Below are 11,700 nucleotides of genomic sequence, written 5' to 3'. Positions count from 1 at the left end.
GTGAAATTTGGTTTCTGCCCAAGTCGAGCCAGTTTTCATCTTGAGGATGATGTAACCATAAGTGTCTCCGGAGACTCCTTCATGGTCTCTGACTGAGACTGGAGCATAAGTGGATTCTTGTCGAGTGATGCCCGTGGCTATGAGAGTCTTCAGAGGAATGATATTAACAGCAGTGCTAACATCAACCAACGCTCGCTTGAATTCATTTCCTTTGAGATGAACTGTGGTGAAAAGTCCTCAATCGTACATCTCCTTGTTTGTTGCTGGAGGTTCGAAGAGTGCCTCCTGAATTGCTAATCGTTTCCCTGACACAATGTGGTTCAATGCAGCAAACATATCATTTCTTGGGGCCTTTGACAAGTACAGAAACTCACATACATGCTCAATTAAGGATTGAACTGCTTCCTTGACCGGCTTCTCGGAGAGTGTAAATGCTCTGATTGGGAGAGGATTTCTGTGTACTCCTTCAGTCCCCAGTTCTCCTGAATCAGCCTTTTCTCTGAATATGCGCTTTAAAGTTCTGCAATCACTTGTTGGATGACTGAAATATCTGTGGAAACGGAAGTAACGCGGATTTTCAACTTCTTCTTATGTTGGCTCTCTTCTTACGGGAGGTAGTTTGAACGCACCGTCTTGAATCCAGACTTACAATAACTCGATCACCTCTTCGATGGGGAAAGGGAAATATGGATCTTCTTGGTCGTTCAGTTGATGCTGAGCCGGTAGTTGTACATTTCTATCCTGGTTGTCCTTCATTGGTGCTTTTGTAGAATGGGACGTTGGAGGAGCATTCTTATGTTGTTGCGCCCCAGCTTTCCTTTTGCCTCCTTCAGCAACATTCATGGAAGGTTGAACATTGTATTATTTATTGACTAGGCGTCTGATGTTGCTTCGAGCGTCTCGCGGCTCCTCGGTTTTGATAGTTTTTGTTCTTTCCAATAAGGCTGGAGCAGTAGTTGCTCCGCTTCATGGAGTTCTGAGAAAGTTTGGAACCGAAGATTTTCCAGCAAGGCTCTGTATACAGGGATCATCCCATTGATGCACAAGTCCACAAATTGGTGTTCAGTAATATTAGGATCATGATAATCCAAGTCTTGAATTCTGAACCTCTTAACATATTCGTTCGGATGTTCGGTGTTTTTCTGAGCCATTCTCCCTAAGTCAGAAAGAGTAATCCTCTTTGAAACAAAAAAATATTTCCTGTAGAAGTCATTAACCATTTCTCCCCAATTAGCGATGCTCCTTGGCGCGATGTTGTTGTACCAAGTATATGCTCGGCCGGTCAGAGATTTTGAGAACTCCTTCAGTCGGACGACATCATTGTGTTCATGTTCTCCTAATGCCTCTAGGAATCGAGAAACATGCTCTCCGGCGTTCCCCGTTCCATTGTAAAGTGTGAACGTTGGAGAATTATAGCCCTTCGGGAAAGAAATCCTCTGTACAACAGAGGAATAGGGAGGTTGATGATGATGGACAGATGGTGCCTTGCCCTTTCCTCGATCCTCCATGAAGCGTTCCAGGTCCTCACGAGTGATGAATCCTGCAGGTTCCTTTGTTGTTTTTGCAGCTTTGTGGATTTCATCATCATCCACTACATTGACAGGAACAAATTCAGAGCCAGCAGATGCTTCATTGGCTTTTCCTTTCTCTTGAGTCTTCTCGGACACTTTGTCAGTGAGGGTTTTGAGATAGTTGCACAGTTCCTTCTGAGTAGCAGTCACATCAGTCTGATTTTTGTCGAGAACTTCCTGGACCTTCATGAGATCAACGATGGTGGGTGGATTTTATCTGATTTCCTCGGGATGCCGGCCGAAGAGTAGATGATTAGGGCTGTCAACGGATAAATATCCGCCGGATATTGGACAATCCGATAAGGTTAAGGTTAAGAATTATCGTATATCCGATATCTGTTAACATCCGGCGGATATCAAAAATACAAACCGATATCGTTAACGTTAATCTATCGGATAACGAATATTTATCCGTTAAAATCCGATAACGCCAAGTGTGTGTTTTAACCAAGTGGTGGAGATTTATCAGAATCGATCAATTTGTTCTTCAATTGTTTTCAAACTACAAAAAGAGATGAAAAAAATCTCTGTCAATTTTGTAAATTTGATCAAACTGAAACTTTTATACTTCAACCCATTGATTTGTATTCTGTAGCTTGAAACATGATTAAAGTCGATCAATTTCAGAAGCAGAGAATGAAATTGCAGAGTTAGAATAGCAGAGAATCCTGCAAAGAAGATGATATTTTCAAACGAGGTATGTATCCACAGATTACGTAATGATCAATTTCTTCTTACTGTTGATAAAAAAAAACCTCAAACTAACTAGACTGATATTCCAATTCTTTCAAAATCAAAACCTTCATCTCTTCAAGCAATGATCAATTTCTTCTTACTGTTGATAAAAAAAAACCGTTTGTTTTGAAGGAGAATTTGAGAAGAAATTTTTAAACGGGTTTGATAAGAAAGTGAATGGAGGTTGATATTTTATGACTCAGAATGATTCGAACAGAGGCTTATCAGAGGGAATAGAGAGAGAAGATAATAGAATGATCAGATGAGGCGAAAAGGTTTAAGATTTTAACGAGATTGGTTATCGTTAAAACACACTAGCGGATATCGGATATTAACCTAACGGAAAGGCCTATTCCAATATCGTTATAGTTAAGAGAAAATATCCGATAAAATATCTGATTTCGATATCCGATATCCGATATGTCGGATAAAATCCTATAGGATGTCGGATTTCGGAAATGGATATCGGATATCGGTTATCCGTTGCCAGCCCTATAGATGATTTTCCGCATCGGTTTCAGGAGAAGTAATGTTACCACCATTGTTGTAAGTAGGAATGGTTTCGGTAATACCATCATTGTTGATAATGCTAGCAATGTTCGCGCTAGGATTTGTAACTGAACCTGACCTAAGATCAACTATTTTGCAAAAATGTGAGATTGCAACCGAGAGATTAATCTCCCACTGTGGTCGCCAATCTATAGATGGGGAAAAACGGTTTGCTGGTTTTCTAGGAAAGTGGAGAATCGAGCGTGCTGTCGAGACTCCTCAACCGAGCAAACTTCCGAACCTCACATAGATGCACCGCTGCAAAGGGGGTGCTTAGATTCGGGAAATCAATCTGTATGAATCCGGCCTAAACCAAGACAATGGTCGTTCCAGGGTCAATTCCGTCGCAAAGAGGCAGATGGGTTGATCTGTAGGAAGGAAGCTGGGAGTTTTGTGGGATCATTGATGATCAAGGATTGTGGGTGTGTTGAAGGTTTCTGCAATATTGTTGAACTGCTGAAGTTGAGTTCTGTGAATAAGTTTATATCGAGTTGTTGACGGATAATGATGATAATCGATGATTGATGATATTCCCGATGTCCTCGATTTAGACTTATTTATATTGCAAGAATAATGTACCACTGATCCCTGTAAGTGTGACGGTATCTTGAGTGAAAGAGTGGGAAAGTGGAAGATCGTGTTAAAGTCAGTTCCATGTCATGCGGAGACTTGACTGATCGTGCACCCACTACTTTTCTAACTCCTTCAACTGTTTACACGACTTACGCACATTTCTCGTTGTGGATGAATCCACGTACTGTAGACCGCCAGACCAAAACCCTAAGTAGTGATATCCCCCCATTTGTCAGGTGATTGATATTTCACGAATCGTGGAGTCTGCAAGGCAGACATGTATTAGTTGGTCAGTTCTTGACTGATTTAGACTGCGATTCTAGTTTTGTTGAATCGAGCATAAGTACTGAATGCTCAGCGATTCATGGATTGAACATGTAGTTCTCTGAGATGTCAATGAATTACTGACTAAAGCGACCGAGCAAGTATTTCTCAACTCGACGAATTTCCAAATATTGAGAGTTTTTCAAGCAACTGAGCAAGTATTGCTCAATTCGACGAATTTCCGAATATCGAGAGTTTGTCGAGCAACTGAGCAAGTATTGCTCAATTCGACGAATTCGATAATTTTGGTGTGCAACTGAGCAAGTGTTGCTCAATTCAACAAAATACTGAATATTGCTAATTTAACGTGCAATTGAGAAAGTGTTGCTCAATTCGACAAACTACTGATGAATTACCGAATATTGATGGTTGGATCAATATTCGAGCAACTGAGCAAGTATTGCTCAATTCAAAGAATTATTTACTGGTGCGCGACCCAATAAAATATTAATCAAAAATATTGGTGAATTACCAGATATTATTAACTTGGATGTTGATTGCCGAATCAACATTATTTTGTGTTTGAACTTTCTCAGAATGGTGATTCGTGGAGCGTTTGTTCGAAACCCTAATTTTTATCAATCCTTCATCAATTGGTGAATTGCTGAAAATTTGTGATGAGTGAGGAGAGACCGACCACATGGGATGATGAGCGTCCATGGCTGCCCACTGCGCGAGTGAGCATGCACCACGGTTCTCAGTTTGAGAGTTGGTGAAACAACGATGATTAAATGCAGGTTTCATCATTTATTGAAATATTGCTGGATTCAACATTAGGTGACAAAACCTAAGTATGAAGATGAAGACCGACCAAGAGAGCATGGGACCGGCTCTTGGTGGTCACGGGACCAATTGTCGATCATTTGGAGAATCCCCCCAGTTGGTTGGAGACAGTTGGGGCCCAGTATGAGCAATTGAGCAAATTAGGTCAGAATTACGAAAACATGTTGGACCGGCCTTGTGCAAGCCCTAGGAATGACCCTGGTCGGTCATGAAGGCGTGCACGTATTTCCGTGGTATCCGTTTTCCATACTGAGGGTTTCAGTATTTTCTGATGCGCGTTCGAGCAATATCGTGAATTTTCAGAAGAGTTTCATCTTGACTGATAATTCTCGATTTTTTTTGGAATGAGCATGTATGCTCAATTCATCAATATTTTGAAAATATTAAAATAAAAGTGTTCTAATATTTAGAATTACCGTGAGAGGCTAGCCAGTCGTGTGACTATGTTGGCTTTTGGTTTTTCGTGATTTGAGCAATATTTGAGAAAATATGGAGAAATCATGAATTTTGCTCAAACCCAGGAGTTTCATGAATTGAGGAAAATAATAATTATGCAAGATTAGGGATTGAAAGGTGTGGAACCGACCATGGCTAGGGCATGGCCGGACGGCTAGGTTGCCCGGTCCCGCACACCTTTCCCTATTTTATTATTTTTCATGAATCCTTGAAGTTATGGAGAATCCTTGAAGTTATGGAGAATCCACGAGTTCTTGTTGAAACGGAGGAGTTTTGTGAGATTAGAGAATAATAATTATAAAAATCTAAGGATTGTGAGGTGTGTGACCGGACATGGCTTAGGCATGGCCGGCCGGTTAGGTTGCTCGGTCCCGCACACCTCTCCTTATTTTATAATATTATTTCGTGAATCCACGAAGTTATGGAGAATTCACGAGTTTTGCAAAAACAAGGAAAGTTGCTAAAACCAAGGAGTTTTCGTGAGTTCACGAAATAACAAAAAATAAGAAAAATAATGGGGGAGGCACGAACCGACCATGGCTAGGGCACGACCGGCCGGCCGGCTGGTGGGCCCGGCCCTGGGCGTCTTTTATTATTTTATTAATATTTATTCTTTTCTCCTGTTTTGCGAAGGATTCCTCATTATTTCATATTTTTGGAAACTCGTTCGTGCATCCGGGTGCTCAGTCATGCATCATTGTCGAGTACACTTGCACCATTTTTGTGGGGCTTACTTAGTGATGGTCCAGATGCCCGGTTGTTGGGTATTTATCACTGATTTATGAAATTCAGTGGAGAATAATTCATGAAACAAAGTAATGAGATGAGTAGTTATTTATTATCAATCCATAAAATCAACAGAGGATTGGACTATGGATTCAGAATAATAAAATGATAATTTCATCACCATCTCATGGAATCGCAGATTTGACCATAAAATTGGAGTAATGAAATGAGCGGTGATATTACCATTCCATGGGACCGTGGTGATTCGACCATGAAATCGGATAATATCTATTACTATTTCATGATATCAGCCGTGGATTCGATCATGAAATCGAAGTAATAAAATAAGTGGTGATATTACCATTTCATGAGATCAGCCGTGGATTCGACCATGAAATCGGAGTAACATCTATTACCATTTCATGAGATCAGGCGTGGATTCGATCATGAAATCAGAGTAATACATTTATCTATTACCATTTCGATCATGAAATAGGAGTAATGAGATAAGATAGATTATCTTCTAGAAATTCAGTGGTGAATATGACCTAGAATTTAATCTTTTGCGTATAGTCAGTAAATCAACGAGTGTTTCTAATGTCCCTAAGACGTTTTGCCCTCTAAACATTTCATGTATGGAGGACCGTCTGAGTCTATACACGGGTCTCTCTACATAGTCAGGAACAGTGAGTATCACCGTCCTGAAGACGTTATTGCTCTCAATCTTACGGAGAACCGCCCAAGTGTTCTTATATGTAGAGGCGAATTCCTCTATGTAGTCAGGGGACAATGAGTGTCACCGGCATCCTGAAGGCGTTAAGCTCTCAATCTTACGGAGAACCGCCCAATTACGTTATTCTACATAGAGGCCATAATGAAATGCCCGGTGTCGAACGCTCCGGAGAGAACTTTCGAGCGACATATGCATCATACTTCGTAAAACACGAATATTCACATGGATCCCTGAAGCCGTGTCAGAAACATGCAGTATCATGATTTTACGGTTTTGACCTTTGTTGAAAATCCAACATCTACAGCTACCTTACAAAATCGATTTCTAGTGATGTTTTTGGATTAGCTTTTTCTCATGAGAACTGGGAAAATCAGTTTGTGGAGGACTATCTTCAATATATCAAAATAATTACTGACAATCTTGATGCCATGAATGAAAGGGTGAGTAATTCATGCATTATTATCCATGTGATGAATGTCTTAGTTCCTGATTACAATAATTTTGTTATCTGTGCTCAATCTCGTTAAGTGCAGTTCACTTTTGCTAATATAGAAAATAGTTTAATTAGTCACGAACAATGGTTGAAGGATTCAAATTATGAGCTGCATATTCTCTTTGATACTTAAAATGCTGCAACAATGTTCTGTGTAAACACTAATTCTGGTGGTGGCATTGGTATTAAAAAGAACGATAAGAATCATAATAAGAACAACTCTGCATATTTCAAAAATAATATTCTTGCAGGGATCTTCTAGTTCTAGCGGTAGCTCTAAAAGTAGAAATGTGAATTCTAGTAGTGTATTATTGATTAGTCTAAGGTGGAATGCCAAATTTGTTGAAATATGGGTCATTCAGTAATTAAATACTACTACAAGTATACTTATGTCAAGAATTTTATTAGTTCAATTCAGAAAGATTTTGCTGGTATAAAATTGGACTCTGCCCAAGTTCAGAACACTGCACCACTGCTTATTTCCACAAAACGATTCTAGGTTCATGCGCTACCAATCATATGACAAGTAATCTTGTTATTCTAACTAATACTTCTGTTTATACTGGTTCTTCAAATGTCATGATGGACAATGGTAAGATCTTATCTATTCTCATGTTGGTGATTCGGTAGTATCTACGAAAAATAGAGATTTCAAGCTTTCTAAAGTTCTATATGTTCCTAGTCTTAAATCCAACTTATTATCTTGCTTATTTGAGTTGCATGATAAGGGATATTTGATTAAGGATGTGGTAAAAAACACAGGTCCTTGCTAAAGTTTCCATCTTTAACAACTCATATCCGATCAAGTCTTTTCTCACTTATCTCGAGTTCGCTTTTAATCTCTTCATTGTTGCATTTCCAGGTTTGACAATCCTTTTGTTGTTGTTGTTATTTACAAGTTACAATTTTCAGAATAAATAAAACTCACTTCTAGAGTAATAGAGCCAGTTTGTTCTCTTGTCAATTAGGTAAAAGTAAAAAAGAATATCCTTAGATTTATCAGAATTCTACAAAGAACTGAAGATTTGCAAAAATCTGTCAAAAGATCAAATTTGAGATAAGAAATGGTCAACAATGAAATTTTTTTAAAAAAAATTGTGAAAAATTTAGCCCAACAAAAATTTATGTTAATGTTAAAATGAATCAGTAATTCTAAGATAAGTATAATTCTAAGATAAGTATTACAGAATACCTATAATACTGACTAAACACCGAAAAACACGTGTAACCAGATAACATGACTTAGAAAAACCGTTATATGGAAGACTATGATTATCCACATATAGTTAAAGCTATAAGGGGCGCAACAATGAACAAAAAATATTACCATCGATTTATTTTTATCCTAAATACTTAATTATAACCTACCAAGTTTGTGTTTAGCTTTGCAAGACCAAGACTCCAAGTACCAGCCTTAACCAATGTATCATATTCCTTAGTTATTGCCGACTTCCAACGAGGATTATAATTGGCATTGCTAAAACAAGTGAGAGCCAATGAAGATGTATCACAAATTGGTAAACGAAAATACACTTTTAGTATTCGTAAGTGTTTTTGGTTAAAAATACTTCTTTAATTTGAAGTTCATCGTCATTCTAGTTCCTAAAGAAATAGGTCCTCAAGCAATCATTCCCTTAATGATTTCCAACAATTTTTCACGGGGGAGAACACAAGGGGTGCATGTGAGGTGGCATGCCCCCATAACATTTCGAAATTAGTATTCTCTATATTATTTATATACTAATCTTATTGGCCCCTATACAAATCTTGCGCATAAAAAGATATTTTAGATATTAAAGCTAACTTTATTCTATCCAAAATACAAAAGCGTACATATAATTAAGGATTTTTAATATATTCCAATCATATTTAACCAAAAAACATCACAATTTCTTAAACTTCGTTTATTTTTTCAAAGTAATTTGAAACCTATTTAACTAAAAAAGTTATGATTTTTTTTTATTTTAGTTTAAAGTTTTTCCATCTTTTCTCTAATATCATGATTTCGAATTAAAACTTTTTTGGAATTTTTTTTTGTTTTGATTTTATTTGGTAATGTAGGTATTTGTCAATTTAGACATTTTAATATGCTTTTATAGTCATGGATGAGTTTTAGTGTAGTACGATAAGAGAAGAAGAAAATATAGAGATTGCAGGTGATGAGAAGGGAAGAAAAGGATGAGAAAACAGAAAAACAATAGGATTTAGAGATGAGAATGATAGAAACTCTGCAAAGAGTTGTTTTGAATCTATATTATAAAAAGAAGTGTTGTCTGTCTAGCCTGTTAAATCCGACCATCGATTTAATCATCTCATGACACGGATCTATAGTTGGGCGAGGGATATTTTGGAGCATTAGATCGAGATACAAGACAAGAAGACGTATCCTAATACAATACAACTCGGCTTCTTAACGCGGAAAAAACAATAGCTAACTGGATTGCCGTTTATAGAACAAATTCCGGATTTAACTGGATTTCGTTATCCGTGTTTATGGTATCTTTGTGCACGCTCTATATAAGAAGCCTTCGCCATGTTCTTCATTCTTCTCCGATGTCGTTTCTCTGAATTAAATTGTATTGATTGGGATCTGCTGATTTTCTTCAGGTTTTTTTACAGGGTGGATGTGGAATCAGAAAGATGTTCAGCTTTCTAAGGGTGGTGAATCCATGCATCAAAACGATTAGGTAATTATATTATTTATTTATTTATTCGTTTGAAATTAATTGATTAATATCAAGCATGTCTTCTTCTTCATCTTTTCAAGCAGCTATCGATGGAAACCAGAACACAATACCATTGTGTTTGATTAGGGATTCATTTATCCCGAGGAAAGAAGTGAGGTGTTTGAAGCAATGGAAAGTTTTGATTGATTAGGAATTATTACTCATTAGTTTTTTAAGCGTATAATTTTGAGATTGTATTTTAATGATTTTGTTAGGGTTCAATCTGAGGATTTGTTTTATTTTGATTTGGTTATTTTTTTTTGTTTTGTTTTTTCTTGCCGGGTTTGTTGGTGTAGACATGATGGTCTATTATTAGACTATTCAAAACAGGGTTTAATGCTTACATTATTGGCAATATTGATGATTCTGTTGAAGATCTTCGACTCGTAGTGATGCATTGAAACTATGATGATTTTCATCTAAGGATTTTATATGAGGGACTATCTTTGAAGCTCAAGGGTTTATCCATGGCGATACCATAGGAACAGTGAACCTTAAATTGTACACTCAATGTGGATGACACATAAGTGATGCATTGAAACTATGATGATTTTCATCTAAGGATTTTATATGAGGGAACCATCTTTGAAGCTCAACGGTTTATCCATGGCGATACCATAGGAACAATGAACCTTAAATTGTACGCGAGGCTCAATATCAGGACTTAACCCAATGGTTTTAATGAAGGTAATCTTCTTAATAAAGATATTTACAGTTCGTTGATGAAGAGATTTCCTGCTTCGTTGAAACCCTATATATGCTAATTCATGAAGGTAATTTTTTTCTCAACTTCACTTCTAGAACTTAGTATATTATGTTCATGTTCATAAGATAAAGGTAGTGCTGGATTTTGGATGCTTGAAGATTAGTGAGAGTAATTCCAAAATTCTGCTTGAGTTTTGATTGTTTGTTGTGCTTCAGATGGACGTAAAAGTATTAATTATCTGCGTTTGTACAGGTTCAAATTTCTTCGACAGTGCCTTATACAAGTTCTTAGTGCACTTGGCTGGATTTCATTGATGAATTTTTCTGCCTTGATCTATTGGCCTTCCTTTAGTTGATGCAAGTTGAAAGCTTACCCAAGTTTTGGTATGCACCGGCATTGATCTTTTAATTGTTTAGTTTTATTATTTTCTTTCAGTAATCTCCACATTTTCATACAATTGTTTCTACCATTCAATTTCCATCTGTAGTCTTCTCAACAGAAAATCATCACGGTACATACATTACAGATAGAGTTCTTTGGTAAATCATTAAGTAGACTACTGTTTCAGCGGTCTATGCACTATAAGACTTAAGATTATGTTGTTGTGGTAATATGTGTGCATCAAGCAGGGGATCAGGTAAACTCTCTTCTTGCTATCCCTTTATGTTAATGAACAATTTGAGGTTTAAGAGTTCATTATTGAATCGCACTTACATTAGCAAATGGTATTTGTTGTCTTAGCTCAAATGAAAGAGCTCATGGTTCTAACCAGGTAGTTGTGGGTTCAACTCCCGCAGACGGCATTGTAATTTGTGGAAGCCAACCTTAGGTTTATCGTAACTAAGTTTCCTAATAAAATTAGATTTCTTAATCTAAATTTTATGTAGCCAGTGATCGAAATAACCTTTTTGACATTTCGACTGATTTATTGGTAAGTAAATGCAATATAGTATTGGATTACTGAATCACACGCGTCTCTTTGGTTTTCATTTTGCAGGGAGCACAAAAAAAATATGTTAGATTAACCATCATGTTTACTGGTTTTGTTATTCAACGGCTTACAAAAAGGTTTTGTTTGCACTACTCTTCATTGATTAGTGACCAGAATCAGAATCTTGATCCGGTTGCAATTCATCAAATACCTGCATTACATACGTACAAATATCAAAACTCAACCCCAAATTCTTGGTGCAAAAAATATGAAATCATGGTTTGTCAAGGCTCACAATCAAGTGCGCATTGGCAATCTGAAGCCGGATTTGGTGAGCTTTTTGCGTATCGGTAACTTTCAGACTACTAAACTACAGATCAAACCTGGAAGTAAC

At 37.2% G+C, this 11,700-nt stretch overlaps 1 long non-coding RNA gene across 1 annotated transcript; it reads left to right on the top strand.

Annotated features, from left to right (window-relative positions):
* The first annotated feature begins 9,094 nt into the window (after positions 1-9,094).
* Positions 9,095-11,492, top strand: LOC113349920. The gene is made up of 2 exons (XR_003360476.1): positions 9,095-11,012; positions 11,373-11,492. It is a non-coding gene; the product is annotated as an uncharacterized LOC113349920 (long non-coding RNA).
* Positions 11,493-11,700: the final 208 nt, after the last annotated feature.

Source organism: Papaver somniferum, chromosome 2 (assembly GCF_003573695.1).
Source record: "Papaver somniferum cultivar HN1 chromosome 2, ASM357369v1, whole genome shotgun sequence".
Lineage (NCBI taxonomy): Eukaryota > Viridiplantae > Streptophyta > Magnoliopsida > Ranunculales > Papaveraceae > Papaver > Papaver somniferum.
This window is presented reverse-complemented; position numbering and strand designations above follow the sequence as displayed.